Genomic DNA, 19,465 nt, shown 5'->3' with positions numbered 1-19,465 from the left:
TGGCCGATGGCATCTATCCACGGTGGCCTGTTTTTGTGAAGACGGTTAGCTGCCCAATTGGTGAGAAGAGGGTTTTATTTGCGCAAAAGCAGGAGTCGGCGAGGAAGGATGTCGAGCGGACATTCGGCGTGCTCCAATCACGGTGGGCAATTGTGAAAGGGCCGGCTCGTTTCTGGTTCAAGGATGTCATCGCCGATGTCATATATGCGTGCATAATCATGCACAACATGATAGTCGAGAATGAAGGCGGAAGCATCACCGATTGGAATGAAGATGATCGTGCATCTAGTTTGGCCGGCGCGTCGACCGAGCCACCCGATAGAGGGTTACCGTTAGGCTTCAACGAGGTTCTATCTAGACAGGCCTCAATGCGCAACCAACAGGATCATGCGCAGCTCATGAACGACATGATCGAAGAAGTGTGGGCTCGCAACCGCCGTTGTTGAGTTCGCGTTTTTTTAATTCGCATTGTAATGTATTAATTTTTATTCAATGAAATGAAGTTTTTGAAATTCGTATTTTAATGTATTAATTTTGTTAAATTCGTATGAGTTTTGTAATAAATATTAAAAAAATGATGATGTGGCGCGCCATAGGGCGCGCCTTAGGGCGCGTCTTAGGGCGCCCCACTGCAGGTGAGGAGGTAGGAGGATAAAACTGCTGACGTGGCGCGCCATAGGGCGCGCCTTAGGGCGCGCCTTAGGGCGCCCCATTGCTAATGCCCTTAGATATCAATATCCCTTAAAATAATTAAATATCACTGTATAAAAAATTAGCATGTGACATGACTAACAATTGGCTATACAATGTTGACTGGCCAGCTGAGTGGTAATTATATTGTTTAGCCGTAATTTATATAGTATTATTTTAAATTTTGCAGATAATTATATTTTCACTGTTTAAATATCACTGTATAAATAATTAGCATGTGGCATGACTAACAATTGGCTATACAATGTTGACTGGCCAGCTGAGTGGTAATTATATTGTTTAGCCGTAATTTATATAGTATTATTTTAAATTTTGCAGATAATTATATTTTCACTGTTTAAATATCACTGTATAAATAATTAGCATGTGGCATGACTAACAATTGGCTATACAATGTTGACTGGCCAGCTGAGTGGTAATTATATTGTTTAGCCGTAATTTATAGTACTAGTATTATTTTAAATTTTGCAGATAATTATATTTTCACTGTTTAAATATCACTGTATAAATAATTAGCATGTGACATGACTAACAATTGGCTATACAATGTTGACTGGCCAGCTGAGTGGTAATTATATTGTTTAGCTGTAATTTATAGTACTAGTATTATTTTAAATTTTGCAGATAATTATATTTTCACTGTCAAACTACTAAACTATTAGATAAATTATTAAGTTTCATGTTGAATCAGTTAAATTTATTCTATATACTGATAGTCTGATACAGTGTCCCATTCCGATACCGCGATAAAAATTTATAGGTTATATTCTAAATTAGTTGAGCATAAGAGAAGTGGCGCATAAAATTTATAAAATAATTTCTTTACATGAATGTAGAATATTATTACAGTTATTCTTTAGTACTATTTCATTTGCCAACAATATGTGTGTATTCAAACAATTTTTTACCTGTTTGTTCATAATGTTGTAATTTGAAAATCGAATTTCCGGTTTAGCTATCGAATGTTGTTCATCGTGAATTCGTGATTTTAATAATAAGCACTTTCAGTCCATAAAAAAAAATTGAAAATTGATTTTATGTCACCACCACAAGCAAATACCAAATCAATATTTGGAACAAAAACGAGTTCTATAAAGACCGTAGAAATTGACTTATTAATTTTTGTACTATAATCTTACTATAATAGTAATTTCAATCACAGATTTAGTTAAAAGAAAATTGAAAATAAAATGTCAGTTTTTCTTAACTAACTCACCAGTATACAAAATGACATTTTTAAGTGATGCTAATTGTTTAATAAGTAATTAAGAGCAATAGAAGAAATGAAAAGAAGAGAAAAAATACTCCTTTATTCAATAAAACAACGTCATTATTTTGAACATTTTGCACACAGATAGGAAAAATGAGAAAATAATGTAAAATTTGGTACTAACCTACCTAGAGTTCCACTCGAAGAAGAAAAAAAGACTCCATCAATATTTGTTATGAAAGTTCTATTCCTAACATATTTACTTCTATAGTAAAAAAAGTGTATAAAGTCCAAAACTACATTAGAAACTTCAAACAAATTAAATTATAGACGAGTGCGTAACTGAAGACTTTAAGATTCGAATATTAACCACCATCATCAAACCAACCACAGACACGCCTTCCCTTTCACTACTTAATTTAATCATGTAATATAATTAGGTTTGTTTGGTATGTGTTGGATTGGAATATGAGTATTTAATGTCTTACATCAGCCTACTCAAACTTAATTAATAATGTTGAATTAATGGACCAAATCATGTTGGAGCGATATAAGTATGATCCCATGTGTGAATAAAAGTGGCTTAAGTCATTGTGCGCCTCACTTACCCGTTTCACTCACTTGTCTCAGAGGTGAGCAAAAAAATCGAAAACCGAATATTCGAACTGAATCAAACCGAAATTTTGAAATACGGTTCGGTTCGGTTCAGGCTGGAAAAAAGAACCGAAAAACTAAAAAATCGAATTATATATATATATATATATATATATATATTCTATTAATTTAATACTATATATTATATTTAATATATATTCTTTTAATATATTTTATATAATATGTATTATATATATTTTATTAATTTTATATTTGATATATATATTTTTTATAAGTGGTATATATAAAATAAAACATATATTATATAAATATATTAATATATGTACGTTTTTTTTTTGTTTTTTTGAAATTAATTTCGGTTATTTCGGTTTAGTTCGGTTTTTGAAGTTTGATTTTCGGTTTTTCGGTTTCGGTTTGGTTCGGATTTTGAACTAAATTTGGTTTATCGATTTTGGTTCGGTTTAGGCAAAAAACCGAACCGAAACCCAAATGCTCACCCCTACTCATCGATTGTAATACCCCGCTCAAATTAACGTAATTAAACGTTTATAGAGTAAATGAATGTATTAAAGCAAGTAGTATTTTAAACTCCTATGTTTCGTTGTATTAAAATCCTTGATGGGTTTTAATTGATAATTAAGCGCCAATGTGAAACTAATTTTGATCAAGGACTTTGATGCGCAAGAAGATACATGAAGCGATAAAATAATTGTCCATGTGCATTTATAAATCAGATGGATATTAAATGTCCATTTATAAAATATAGTCATTTCTCTTCAAACGAGAAATGTACTAATTGTATTTAATTTATGATGTTACAAAAATGAACTAAAGCTTCTTCACAAAGCTAGTATTCTATCTTTAGGAAACCCCAACTTCCTACAAATGATGGGACAAGTCAGAAACGACAGTGCAATAATAATACAGTAACAAAGAAACCTCCTACACGAGAAAATAACCACAATAATTAGTATATACTATATATATATATATATATACATACATCTACCTAATGGGCAAAAGAATAGGAAGTGGGGAAGGGAGGATTAGTACCAACTTTGTTTTTCTTACCAAATCCTACACCATCCCAGGAGCTCCACCAACAAACACTCCCATTAATTCTACCTCTGCAAAATGTGATGAAATCAAAGAAAAGAATGATGATGTTGGGATATTAACCGAGAAAAAGGCGTAGCCATAACTTGTGTAGAGTTAGTGGTATTAGCTTCCTTTATCAACGTCTACCCAAAAAATTTCTTCACCTCCAAACTTTTATTTTCAAGCAAGTATATGGAAAACTTTCCAACCTTCCAATACCAAGTTTTCAAGCATTCTTTAAGAAAGAGAGTTTCAAGTCTCATCATAGAATCCCTTATCATCCTTTCCAGGTAATGATTCTCAAACCGCAAATTAAATCATTTCAAGTTTTTTTTAAGCCCGTCATGTTAGCATGAATTCATATAGAACTTAGAATCACAACCAAGCATGCTCCCAATTAATCAATCTTTCAAATTCATTTATTTTATGCTGAGCCTAATTTACATACAACATATGCAAAGTCTTAGAGTCAGGAAAAACTCCTAAAATATTTTCTCTTTGGATGATAAGCACCTTCGGAAATTTATAACAGGAAATCTAACCGTTTAAATGTAATTTCCTGCGGTTAAAGTAAAGATAGGGGAGTTTTTTACCTTCGGTTAATATTTCAGAACGATCGGACAACGTTTGAACCCCCGATCGTATAGAAAATCAACGCTGCTACTGTAGAAAACTACAGTCACTTCCGAAATTAATACTGGAAGATCTAACCATTAAAATTAATACTGTAGAAAACCACAGTCTTCTACCTTGGTTAAAATTTCGGGACGATCGGATATGAAACAGTGAAGTAGAGAGAGGGAGAGAGTTTCAGCGAGGAGAGAGAGAAGGAGACACGGTGAAGGAAATAGAGAGAGAGGAATGGGATATGCTGACTTAGATATTAGGCCATCCACAACGCTGTTCCTATACCGTTCCTAAACCGTTCCTTAAACCACTATTTGAGGGCCCCACTGTACTTTTTTACTCCATTCCTTAACTAAGGAACGGAACCTGCAACCCTCGTTCCTTAACCGTTCCTTAACCGTTCCTTAACCGTTCCTTAAATTACTATTCATTCAATTTCATTTTTTATTTTTATTTCCAACTCAATTCAATTAAAAAAACAAACAAACTTTATTAAAAAACACACAACATTAAAACAAAGTTACAACTTAAACTTAAAAAAATAAAAAGCACACAATTAAAATCCTAAAAAAATAAAAGTACACAATAAAAAACACACAATTAAACGTGGGAAGATAAAAAAAACTACTCCTCTGGTGAATCACCTCCCGAAGGCGGTCGAGGTGGAGGGGGAGTCGGAAGGCCAAGTTGTGCCGCCATATGAACAATTCCGTTCCACCAGGCCACGTATTGGGAGTGCGAGAAGTGGGAAGTGTCTGCCATTGTGGCGGTCATGTACGCCACCATAAGTGTGTCCGAGCCTCCCCGCGAGCCCGATCCCGAGGCCGGCTGGCTTGATTCGCCTCGACCCTTCCTTGCTCTAACCGCCTTCGCCGCCTTCGTCCCTTGCGGACGACGGCGCCCACGGCTGGATCCCTCGTACTCGGCTGCCGTACCCCCAACCTCCTGCGGGTCACCCTGGCTGGGCTCACCGGTGTCACCAGACGAGTACTGGCCGCTTGCCGTGTGCTTCGTTCGCTTTGAGGTTGAGCTCGAGCTGGAGCGGACACCACCGGCCCACCTTTCCTCGTCCTTGACGAGCTGCCAAATATCAACATATTTGAACTGTGTACCGGTGTCCTGGTGGAAGGCGCGCAAAGCCGCCCTCAGTATGTCGGCGCCCGAAGCTCCGCTTTGGTAGTGCGCCGCTTCGGTGGAGCAGAATTTTTTGACCTGTAAATCGACACGGCCAAAGTGAGCACGGAGCATTGTATATTTGCGCTTCCGTGCCCCTTTCGGCTTAGTCTCGTGGTAGACATCACGGACCTTTTCCCAGAAGCACTTGGCGGCTTGTTGGTTCCCGACGATGGGATCGTACGAGACGGTGAGCCAGGCGGTGTACACCGCCTTTGTTTCTTTGTTGGTGTAGGGATGCCGGCCCAGATCCTCCGGTTCCTCCTCCTCCTCCTCGGGTGCCTCAGACGCAGCCCTGGAGCTTCCACCGCCTCGGCCTCCTCCCTGGGTGGGTTCAACGGGGATATCCTCCCGAATCTGGGACAAACCCTGGGAAAGCCGCGAGCCGGAGCCTCGAGCGTAGGCATCCACATCGAAAGTGGGTGGTTGGTACCCACCCGGCGTCGCCGACCCCTGGGTGCCCGGCGTCGACGACCCAGAACCACCAAGTGTGTTGTACATGTTCTCCCAATCGCCGAACGCGTTGAGATCCCACCCACCGGCGCCGCCACCACCGTAATTGCCGTCGCCGGACATTTTTTGAAGAGATTGAATATGAAAATTGGAGAGGAATTGATGTTGATGTAGGAAGAATAGATGTGTAGTTGTATGTAAAATGAATGAATTAGGTGTATTTATAGAATAAGAAAATAAAAATAAAAATTAAAAAAATTAAGAAAAAGTTAAAAAAAACGGTAATGTTACCGTTAAAATTTTTTTTTTTTTTTAAAATTCGATTTTTTTAAAAAAATTAATTATTGCGTCATTGCTGACGTGTCCCACTCGCGGCCGGCGAGTGGGAAGCACGCACGCACCGGGATCGGCCACGTCGCCCAGGCGCGTGGCGGCTTGTTCCGTGCCACGTTACGTGCCGTCGGCACCCGGCACGGAATGGGAACGGAACGGGAGCGGAATGCAGCGCCGCAACGCGTTCCGCGGCGAAACCGTTCCGGCGGAACGGCACGCGGAACACCGGCGGCACGCGTTGCGGGTGCTCTTAGGACCCCCCTCCCCTACTTAAGTGGGCTCCGTTAATTAAATGGGTTGGACTCTTTATAGTTTTGTTTGAACTAGTGTAAAGAAGCACAAAAATGCGCACATTTCGTCTTGCAAATAAATCTTTTGGCTAAGATTTCCCTTGAATTAATTTAAGTAAGTGACTTTGTATGTTTTTCAAGTAAATCCTTGAATTTATTAAATTAATTCCAGTAAATACTCACTTCAGACAATTCACACTCTACACACTATGCCAACACACAATACACACACCGCACATACCTTACACAGAATACACACTACCCACACTATACACAAAATACACTAACTACACACATTACAAACACACTATACACAAAATACACACATTGCATACAATACACACACTACACACATTGTACACAAAATATACACTACATACACTATTCACAAAATACACACACTACACAAATTTTACACAAAATACACACACTATATAGAAAATGCACACACTGCACACTCACTATTCACAAACTAAAATTTTAAATTTGGTTCAGTTTTTAGTTTGGTTCATATAAATTTTTTTCAAAATTAAAATTTTCGATACGGTTCAGTTCGGATCGAAAAAATCTGAAAACTGGAAAAAAATTTCAAAAATCGGAAGTGCGTGTAGTGTATGAAGTATGTGAAGTGTGTATAGTGTGTGAAATGTGTGAAATGCGTGTAGTAGGTGAAATTTGTGTAGTGTGTATAGTGTATGTAGTGTGTGTGAAATGTGTGATGTGTGTGAAATGCGTGTAGTGTGTGTAGTATGTAAAGTGTGTGTAATGTGTGTAGTATGTAAAGTGTGTGTAATGTGTGAAATGCATGTAGTGTGTGAAATACGTGTAGTGTGTGAAGTGTGTGTGGTGTGTGAAATGCATGTAGTGTGTGAAATGCATGTAGTGTGTGAAATTTGTGTAGCGTGTGAAATGTGTGTAGTTTGTGAAATTTGTGTAGTGTGTGTGGTATGTAAAGTATATGTTGTGAATATATTGTGAAAATATGTAAGTTAATAACTATTTGAAATTTCAATTTTCTACTTTTGATATAGAATTCAAATTGTGTAATTGAAAGATTTGGAATTGCAATTCAATTCAATATCTAAATATTTTTGTGGAACCAAACATTGGATTTGGAATTCTATGGAATTGAATTGGAAGGAATTGAATTAATTGAATTATAATTTAATTCCAAATCCTATGTTTGGTAAAATGAAGAATTGATATAAAATTGAATTGACATGTTTGGTAAATATACACACACTTCCCATATTTCACACACTACACATATTTCACTCATTTCACACACTACACACATTTCACACATTTCACATACTACACGCATTTCACACACTACACACACTTCACACATTTCACATATTTCACACACTACACACACTACACGTATTTATCACATTTCACACACTACACACATTTCACACATTTCACACACTACATACGCTTCACACACTTCACATATTTCACACACTACATACACTTCACACACTACACACACTTCTTACCTTTCACACACTACACATACTTCACACATTTCAACTACACACACTTCATACATTTCACACACTACACACACTTCACACATTTCACACATTTCACACATTTCATACACTACACACACTACACACTTTACACACATTTTACAGATTTCAAGCATCCGATATTTGAATTTTTATTTTCAGTTTTAGATTTCTTTTTCGATCTGAATAAAAAAAACTAAAATTTTATAAAAGTTTAAACTGGGCCAAATTTGAAATTTAAGTTTGTGAATAGTGTGTATTATGGTTATAGTATGCATACTGTGTGTATTTTGTGTAAAATTTGTGTCGTGTGTATTTTGTGTGTAGTATGTGTATTTTGTGTATAATGTATGTAGCGTGTGTATTTTGTGTAGTGTGTGTATAGTGTGAAATATGTGAAATGTGTGAAATATATGTATTGTGTGAAATGTGTGGTGTGTGAAATGTGTTAACTGTGTGTAGTGTGTGAAATTTGTGCAGTGTGTAAAATGTGTTAAATGTGTGTAGTGTGTGAAATGTCTGAATTGGGTGAAATGTGTGTAGTTGGTAGTGAAACTATCTAATTTTATGAGTATTTGAAATTCCAATTTTCTACTTTTGATTATGAACTCAAATCATGGAATTGAAAATTTTAGAATTATAATTCAATTCCAATTCTAATTCTATACATTTTTGTGATACCAAAGAATAGCTCCAATTCCAAATCCATAGCTTCAATTCCATATTCCCAATTAATCAGAAAATTTTCAGCTGGTACTCGTCAACAGTATAGAGTATAGATACTTAGAAAACTAAATCTGCAATATGCTGGTCGGCATCGTTGTTTTTCGTCGGTCATGCAGCTAGACAGACATCTAGACACTAGAGCTGAATTAAAATTGTAAGATTACTTGTATCTATGAATTACCTGTTTTGTCAGGCTGGACCACTATCTATATTAAAAAAACTCTAAAAATTCACTAAAATGGTAATTTTAGATTTTAAAATTACCTGTATCCCCAGCCTATTATTACCTGTTTTTAAAATTAGTTTTTTAGATTGTAATTTATATTGTAATAAGTCCAAATTTTAGAGTTTTTTGAGTTAAGAGTTTTGTTTGTTCCGATATAAGTATATAATTTTGTATGCAACCATCGAGAAAGAATATTTAGTAGTAATGTGATTTTAATTTGATAAAGACACCAAACTATAATAAATGGGGGGTAAATGTTGATAACTAATCGAAATGCCACATTTAAATGGAGGAGTGAACCTCATAATAAATTTCTTGTAAATATAGGTTGTACATTTTAAGTCTATGAAGTTGAAAAAAATCATATTTTAGGAATATGGATAAAGAAAAAATTACATATATAAATTAAAATGAAGGTTGTATTGGTTTTTTTTATATCTCAGTATTATTTTAAGATGTCGAATACATGCAAAATTTCTTTATAATTGTAATGATTTTCTTATTTGATTAATTAAAATACACACACGCAGGAATTTTTCTCTCTCTTTTACCCCTTTTGCAAGAGACATCCCCTTTTTACTAAATGCTGCTTTAATTTTCACACATGATGAGTATTGGTTTTTCACCTCTGACCTCATTGAGCTGCAAAATTTCATTTCAGCTTCATACTTATCAAGCTGCAACCAAAGAGCTTAAACGGAAAGGATGACTTGGCCGCGCCATCCTAGCTTGTGAAAATGACAGTAGGAATCAATCAACTCTGGAACATTAGATTTGTCGATAGTCAATCTGTTTTCTGTTTTGGACGTGAAACTTGTTTTTTTGACAGTACTTTTCATTGATCTAAACTACATATCTTTGTTTTCATGGGAGATTTTCTCAATGATCAATAAATGCTTATTGTCCTGCTAAATGCTCATTTAGCTTCCATTTTTGTGCCCATTTTTACATCTTGAATCACATTTCTTTCCATATTCTGTCGCAGGGTGTAATAAATGATAATTAGTTTAATGTCATAAACTTTTGTAATTCGTCAACTCAGCATCTAAAAAAGGTCAACACAAAGACATAGTTGACATACTTATGTTGTTGTGTTGGCATTTTTAATACACTAAGTTGATGAGTTATCACATTAAACTAGTTATCATCCTAACACGATCCTTGTGTTATAACCTCAAAAAAGTATACCGGAAATTTGTTGGAGGAGGAGAATTGGAGATTTAATTAGCAGGAATTAATAGTGTTTTCTTAATCTCTCTTTCTAGATTTATGCTGTATATATACAGTCATAGAGATGGTGGAATTGATGTTGAAAGTGGAAAATCATATGATCTCACCGTCCACACGTTTTTTATTTTTCTAATATATGACCACAGGGTTTTATCTATGAAAACTAGATTTAAATACAGAAACGCAGAACAATATCATGCTTAGGGCATTTTTAGGTCATGGTTAGTGTATTTTTAGGTCATATTAACCAAGTATGACCTAAAATGATCTTAACATGACATTAAACTCAAATCTTATAATATGACGTAAAACTGCTTAATTATGACCTTCCGTGTTTTTGGTTAATTATTGACCATTAGATCATCTAATCCTAGGGCTGAGATTTGGTCTGCATTTCTGGATTTAAACACATACTTATTTTGATCATCTCCCTATGACCACATGCAGAAAAGAGAAAAAAATCATTTTATTCGTTTTCATATTTTAGTATTGAAATTTCAAAGAATTTTCGTCTTATACAAACGTGGTGTTTGAAGACCAAATGGTAAGTGAGTATCGTTTTCTGTTGGGTGGGTGGACCGTTTTGTCCTTGTGTGTTGGATCAAATGGCGATTGTGTCCCCAAGAGCATCCACGGTAGGCAAAAGATGCCCTAGATGCGCCAGGTGGCGTGCCTCGTTGTGAAAGGCAATGTGGTGTGAGTCATTGCAAACAATTGAGAATGGACGGAGAATCAACTCTGGAGGATTTAAGTCGAATAATCACACTGTGAAGTCTTATAGCTCCAATGCAAAATTTAATAAAATTTAATCAACTCCGAAGGATTTAGGTTAACTTTAATCCGCAAACTCGATCGAATAGGATCAGTTGGATTCCGCCAAAAAAGGGTCCAGCACACCTATAGTCAAACAATAAAAAAAAGGAAAGAGTCTAAATTAAATTTGTAGATTTAGTGCAACTAACAAGACGTTATTACTGAAATAATTTGAAAATATTAAATAATAAAATATACAACTCTTTCCAATTTTCTTTTTACTATGTGTTGTGCATGCAAGCTGCTCCTTTTTACTATAGTGAGTATATATTGGATTAATTGTATCCTCAATTAAAATAAAGAAAAAATAATTAGGTGGTGATTAATATCCTACATTAATTGTGAATAATATAGATCACAGTTTTATGTGTGATGCACGAATATACACATATCACATATGTCAAATTTTAGTACTATATATATGCTCCAATGAATAATGCCACACCACTATCTAACAAAGCCATGCCATCAAGCATTATCTCTTCATTATACTTAATTTAGATAATTTAATACTTCCACTTGGAACTTAGTATAGAGTGAAGATAAAAAATTACATAAACGTGACCAAATTATATTTATCTACAAACATAAAGAAAATTTGCAAACAAATCCACTAGTTTAAGCCAATAAGGTGAGCTAGGCAAATGATAATTATAAGTGATGTTATTAGGACATAATGTAACTCGCCACAATTTCAGTTCAAATAAAAATTGATTAGTTTGTTACTAGTTCAGTAAGTACTATATATTCATTTTCTTGTAACTAGTGTAACTTAAATTGAAGCATATTTAAGTAAGAATATTTTATTAAACTTTATTAAAATGTTACTAATTTTTTTAATAGTTCTCTGAATAATTTAATTTGAAATTTTTAACAATATTTATTTATGGGGCATGGAAGACCTAAATAGAATTTCACAGAATTTGACTCGTGTGATAGTCTTTAATGTGGGGATTGTGACCTCTTAGAGCATCTCCAATAAGAATAGGTCAGCCATAGCATAGCCACAAACTCCTCCTGCCACATCATCAGCACTAAAAACTCCTCCTGCCACATCATCAGGACAAGCAATTGGACAAGCAATAAGTCAGCCAAAGCCTATCCACAACAAACAAAATTATAAAAAACAAATAATTAACAATCACATAAAATACGAAATTAAATTTACGACACAAATACGAGAAAATTCAATAATAATATTAAAATTTTTAAAAGTACATTAATTAAAAAAATTACATTAATTAAAAAAACTCCTCCTCCGCACACGAGCCCCCGCCTCCGCCTCAGTCGCCGTAGCCGTCGCCGTCGCTGTTGTCGCCGCTAGCCGAGACCCCCAAATCTGCGGCATTTGAGCCCGCGTCTGAGCCCCCCACCTGTGCCGCGGCAGCATTCAAATCGGCTGGCATACTCACGAGCATTGCGTGAAAAAAACTCTTCTCCTCCGGGTCAGTTGCCACCCTCCAGTCAGCTATGATCTTGTACATCTGTTGGCGTGTTTGTTGACGCGCCAAGAAGACGAGCTCGGCTGTCGAGCTGCAAACAGGGGGGATGCCGAATGAAAATGACTTGCAAATCGCGTATATATAGTGTTTCGAAAATTAAATAAATAAAAAATCGGTTGACCGATCGCTCGCCGATCGGGAGCCTGCAATGGCGGCCAGCCGATCGGCCAGCGCATCGGCCAGCGCCCGAGAATCGGCATGTGCTCGCCGATTTTTTCGCCGATTCGCCGCTCGCAATGGTTCGGCGAGTGGACCGGCCAGCGTCGCGAATCGGCTAGCCGGTGCGCTCGCCGCCATTGTGGATGCTCTTATGGACTTGGACAGCCATTAATGGCCTCAAACTCAAACGTTCTTGAAATTCTATGATCCACTTTAATTAATTCCTCTAATAGTACTACTTTTAGGGAGTATTAAATATTTCAGCTTGCAAAATTTTTTATATATTTTGTGGATTTTTATTACAATTATCGTTGCTACTTAATTTATTACTAGCAATTTTTATATATGACCGTGGTTAAAAACATTAGTATAAATGAATATATTTTCACATTGTATACTTGTTTGACTAATTTGATTATTAAAGGGGTTTTCCTTATTTCCTATGTGGATCGAGGTTGGACTTGCAGCTTTGCGATTTATTTATGCGTATATAATGTGCACAAAAAAATAAGCAATTTAATTTCATAATTTAGCATCTTTGCATTGACGATTCTAGGGTTATGTGAAGTAATTTATTTCATAATCACATGCATACTATGATAAATTAATGAATTATAGTCAGAATCCATGCATATATAGTGATCCGATGTACATGTATTTTAAAATATATTTTTTCACACGTTTTAAGATGTCTAATTTCTAGCTTGATCTTATGATCTTATCCATGTTGTTGAAAATGTGCAGAAAATTAATAATAGTATCAGACTCACTCACTGATAGAAGAAAATGTAAATGTATTCCCTACATAATTAACCTTTCAAAACAAGAAATAGCACTGAAAATATTTTATACGTATCACATATAATACGTTCAAAATTCTCTATAGTACCTAAAGAGATATATATATATGAATAATTGAATACTATTTGTGATCATCGTCCTCGTTTAGCATAATTAGCGTTAATGTTTATATTCTAAAAAATTGGGAATTAATAGTACTCCGTATTAATTACTACCCAATCCACGTACGGGAATTGATTTTTGGCTTTTCATAATTATTTTATCTTTGACTCGTCAAAAAGTTTTAATTAGACTAGAAAAATCGAGACATGAGATGAGAATTCTTTGTATTCCAAATTTTGTGTGTATACAACTTGAAAAACAGTTAATCAATTCAAACAATTGACTATTCCAAAAGCATATAGACTATAATATAAGGATTACTACCTATGATAACACGTACTAGTTTAATTCAAGATATTACCATTAATAATAATCATAATTTTTTTTGGTGGTTCAGTGCATGTCACAATGATTTTAACATATTATGATTAAAAATAAAATAAAAGGGATAACCGGGTTTTGAACACTCACAAAAGGCTTAAAAATTAACTAACATTATTATGTAAATGTAAAATTCAACGTCTGATTTTTTAAAACTATACAAATGCCCGTTTGCAGAGACATTAAAATAAATATCTACAGTCATTGTATTGATATTCCCACTTGTGAAAATAATTAAAATAAATTATGGTGAAGAGCATCATTGTCAAGTGTCAACTAGCAAGCATTATTAAGCACTTGAAAGTTACCAAATAACAGGAGTTTTTCCACGTACAAAAGTAAACAAGCTGACATATTCCACTCTTACTTTATTTTTTTCAGTGTAAAACATAAATATTTATACTACACATGCTGACATGCATATACGAATCTTGGAAAAAAAAAGTGGCAAAATTTCACGGAAACTAGTCGTGGTTACAAGAAATTTCATTTACTTTCTTTTTAAGTAATTAAATAGGTTCACAATCCACTAAATTATTACCTTGACATGAGTCACATTCCATTACAAAACTAGTTCTACGTAATAATATAAAAACGTGATGTATATTTCATTCATTTTTTTAATTTAAGTTTTCTTTACTTTTTAAAAATTTGTGCAAGCCAAAGCAAGACTATAAATAGGAAGAAGGGAGGGTTGGAACATTTTAATAAGATCTAACATAATACTCTAAAGATTGTATAATATTTATGACTATTTATTAATTGACCTTGATTACGTGATCTACTAAGGTTATATAACTTGTAGGGTCAAACGATTATCTATAAAAGTATGAGGACTATTGTGCAGATACTACTTTGGATAACTTTAATTTTGTTATGGGTGAAATTAAAGTTATTATAAAGTTAGTGGCTTATTCTCTAAATACATGGTTATTGTCTCCACGGGCAACCTATAAATAGGTCAATAGATTCACATTCCTATTGATCAGACGTATTACTACTTCACAGATTATAGATAATATGTGAATGCCTTGTCATTTGGAAGCTAATTTTCATACTTCAGAATCAACATCATGAATCCGAATCCATGTACGCTTCCGCTTTATGTTTATCAATCTTATTCAACATGTATGATTTGTGTGATAAATTATGTGAATCATTATCAGAGTCAATACATGTTGAAATGAATTGATAATTGGTTAATTTATAGTTTTGTGTTGGATTCGGTAATTATGTGATCAATTCGGATGAAAATTCGAAACTGTGTTCAATTCATCCGAAATTGATTGATTCAATTCATTCAAAATTGAAACTGTGTTCAATTCATCCGAAATTAATGTTTGATTCAATTCATTCAAAAGCTTTACAATGGTGGTTTATGTTTTAGTGCGCGGAAACCAATACTTGATTGGTTTTGAACAATTGGTTCAATTAATGTTTGATTCAATTAATGCACGAAACCGTTGATCACGCAAACCAATGTTTGATTGGTTTATGAATTGATTAATGCATGAATTTTTTTTATATGGACCTTTTTACCTTAATACAATATAGTTGTTGCTTTCATTGAAAGATCTTGTCCTTAGGCGTAAAAGACATCGTATATCGAATTGGATACAAAATTCATGCATTTATTCGTTATAATTTGTGCTTTTGTTTCTTACCAGTTACCAACACAAATCTTGAGCTATGTTTCAAAAGTATTTGTATTGGCCCTTTTAGGCCTCTTTGTAACTTTTTAAAATTTCTCTCATCTTTGTTCTCTCCAATTCTTATTTGAACAAAATGAAATCGAACTCCAACAGAAAAAATCCGATGTGGGATGAGATTTAATTGCGTCCTCAAATAGCTACACAAGGAATAAGATTTCACACTTCCATAATTTTATTTAACAACAAAAATTTTACAAAATTAGTTATCTACGTGCTTACATAATAGTATAATAAAAAAAAGTTAATTCTATCCCTACTTTTATCCCCATTTTTATCTCAAACTTTGACGCTTTAAATTTATTAATTTTATTCCGGTGTTTTTAATATATAGATCTTTTTAACTCAAAATCAATTCAGAATTTTTGAAGCTCAATTAAAAAAATCATTTGTCACGCAATCTTGACAACTTCAATGGTATTTTTGTCATAGTAGTATAAATTATCGAGTTGGACGTAAAATAAAATATTAAGTAAAATTATGTACTCCATTACAAGTGGAGATAATTTGATAGAGGATGCAACCGTGAAATAAAATAAATAAACTCTTTTCGATACATCTACCAAAGGAATGCAGCATATCAGTATGCAGAAAAAACAATGTATGCATATTATTATGCAAATTAGTTCGAACTATGTACTAATGAAAACAATAGGAGGATAATCAAATCAAATCAAATCAAATCAAAATCTATGATTAAAACCAAGGGGTGGAGCTTCGTGTTTTGATTTTTTCTTGTACAACTTTTGTGGCCCAATGAGTCGGAGGCCTAAAACGCTAGCCCACTACATAACCTTAACCTAATTTAGATAATTAATTTATTCAAATAATAATAATATACATGAATGTATGTATGTAATAAAATTTAGATAAATAATAATAGTATAAGTTTAATGCAAGTATTCACGCAGCCTCCTCCTTCCCACCGCCCGGCTACTCCAGCCCTAATTTGTTGCTAAATGTGAAGAATAAACATAAATAAATTAATAATGAATTTACAATGAAAATCAGAAAAATGATTTACTAATTAGCAATAGTAGTAAACAAATGAATTAATTAATCTAGGCATAGAAATCTACTATCGCGTGGAAAAAATATAAATGGAAATCCAAAAGTACAAGTTAAAAAATAACTATGGAAACCCAAGAAATAATGGTGCAGTAAAAAATAGCATGGAAATCCAATCACTTGTTGCATGTCTCACCGCCTACCGCTCGCGCTAAGACTATGTTTATCAGTAATCATCCAACCCAATTCAACCATCCACATTTTCAATATTTAATTAATAATTAGTTTTTATCTCCTCCACATCATCAATATTCATCCAACCCAACCATATCAATAACCATACAATTATATATTATCTTATCATATTATTTTTAAATATAATTTCTATTTGTTTTAAATTATTTTTTTTGTAAAATTATTAAAACACAAAAATTAACAAATTATAAATATAGAACGCTTGTTCGTTGAAAAAATAAAATAACACTAAAATTATACGTACATTTATAATGTTCCCATGTATTTAACATATCTTGATCAATTAAATAAAAGAATCGGAATAGATAATTAGTCGGTGGGCATAAGAACATGATATTGTATAGTACTCTAAGTAGTTTCATGTTAATAGAGTCATTTTTTTTCTAATTTCGGAAAGTTACAAGTTAATTGAGTCTTTTTTTTAAAAAAAATCGGAAAGTTACAAGTTAATTGAGTCATTTCTGTTTTTGGCAAAAAATAATTTTCCCTTTTAAATTTATTCTCTCTTTATCTCTCTTACTTTATCCACCATCCATTTAACACACTATTCTTAAACTCCGTTCCGAAAAGAAATGTCTTTATTAACAAGGAATGGAGGCAGTAGTTGATTACAAAAAACCATGGGAGTATAATATGAAAGATAATTGTTAATGGAATACTTGAATAATAGTAGTACAAGTTATTGTTGAGTACAAACATATCCCATATTGGAAAAATTGTAAATGATATGGAGTTCTAAAATAAAGATTTAATTCGTATTATTTAAAATTTAATATAAAATTAACCAAAAATTAATTAAAAAATTACTACTATAATTTAAATGAAAATAATAGGTATACAAGGAGTAGTCCATATTTCTCCAAACAAGGGCACCGGGTTGTCTGTGGGTCCTAAGAGCATCCACAACCGTGCTCTTGCCAGCGGCACGGTTGTGGGCCCGGGCGGTACTATTCATGCCTGCTCTCTGGCAAGAGCACAACACCCACAACTGTGCTCTTCCGCAAGGACGAGCACAATTAATTTAAAATTCAATTAAACAATAACATTTCCATAATATTAAAATTCATCTAAAAACCACAATAAATATTACAAATGACAAATAAAATTAAACATTACATAATTAAAATCCTAAAAATGAAAAATTACATAATTAAAATCCTAAAAATTAAAAATTACATAATTAAAATCCTAAAAATTAAAAAAACCACTACTCGTTGCCGAATTTCACCCACATGTGGTTGATTAGGTCTTCTTGTAGTTGATTGTGGATTCGAGTATCGCGCATTGTGTGTCTTGTCTCGATCCTCTGGCCAACCGTCGTATGCTCGCCTCGGCGTGGGGGAGACCTCGCTGTTGAGCTTCCGGCTTCGTCCTCGTCGTAGAAGCTAGCCGCCCTCGGCCCTTCGTCGGCTATAATCATGTTGTGTAATATAATACACGTGAACATGATGTCGGCGATATTATTCACGTACCACAGCCGAGCCGGGGCCTTCACAATGTTGAATCGAGCTTGAAGGACCCCGAAGGCTCTTTCGACGTCCTTCCGCGCTGACTCTTGACGCTGCGCAAAAAGAACCCGTCTCGGGTCGTGCGGGTTGTGGAGCGTCTTCACGAACGTCGACCACCTTGGGTAGATACCATCGGCGAGATAGTAACCCATGCGGTATGTATTTCCGTTGATGGCGAAGTCGATCGCCGGTGCTACACCATTCATCACATCATTGAAGAGTGGTGAAGAATAGAGCACGTTCAAGTCGTTGTTGGATCCGGCAACGCCGAAATATGCATGCCAAATCCATAGGCGATAGTCGGCGACCGCCTCAAGGATAAGTGTTGGGCCGCCGCCTTTGTGACCGCTTAAGTGTTGCCCCCTCCAAGCAGTCGGGCAATTCTTCCACCTCCAATGCATGCAGTCAATGCTGCCAAGCATTCCGGGAAAGCCATGGACTGATTCGTGAAGACGAAGCAACCGTTGGCAATCATCGGTGGTGGGTGCCCGAAGGAATTCATCCCCAAAAGCAGAACGAACGCCCTCGCAAAAATTCTTTAAACAAAGGATTCCAGTGGACTCACCGATATGCAAATACTCGTCGAAGATGTCGGCCGTTTGCCCAGTAGCGAGTTGTCGGATGGCACACGTACACTTCTGCAACGCCGTGATACTTTGCCGGCCGGCTGCATCTACACCTGTTTGAAAGTATTCAACACGTGCGGACAATGTATTGATAATTCGCATGAACAAACGCTTTGACATGCGAAAACGCCGCCTAAAGTAATCTGCCGGAAACCGCGGATGGTCGGCAAAGTAGTCGGCAACGAGCCTTTCGTGGGCTCCCTCCCGGTCACGATGGATGTAGCGGCGATTTGATCTAGTGCGTTGAGGAGGATGAGCAGGGGTATTCGCCGCGACATATGCTTCGTAAGCGGCACGGTGTTGTTCGTAGTATTCTTGTTCTTCGCGCTCCGCTTCCGCCATGAGATGCGTGAAATCCATTTGATGTTTTGAGTGAAGGTTGAATGTGTTGA

General features: G+C 35.0%; 1 long non-coding RNA gene across 1 annotated transcript; it reads left to right on the top strand.

The window, feature by feature from the left end:
• Window positions 1–3,599: 3,599 nt before the first annotated feature.
• LOC121788697 lies at window positions 3,600–9,892 on the top strand. The gene is made up of 2 exons (XR_006047889.1): window positions 3,600–3,924; window positions 9,641–9,892. It is a non-coding gene; the product is annotated as an uncharacterized LOC121788697 (long non-coding RNA).
• Window positions 9,893–19,465: the final 9,573 nt, after the last annotated feature.

This window comes from Salvia splendens, unplaced genomic scaffold (assembly GCF_004379255.2).
Source record: "Salvia splendens isolate huo1 unplaced genomic scaffold, SspV2 ctg1120, whole genome shotgun sequence".
Taxonomy (NCBI): Eukaryota; Viridiplantae; Streptophyta; class Magnoliopsida; order Lamiales; family Lamiaceae; genus Salvia; species Salvia splendens.
This window is presented reverse-complemented; position numbering and strand designations above follow the sequence as displayed.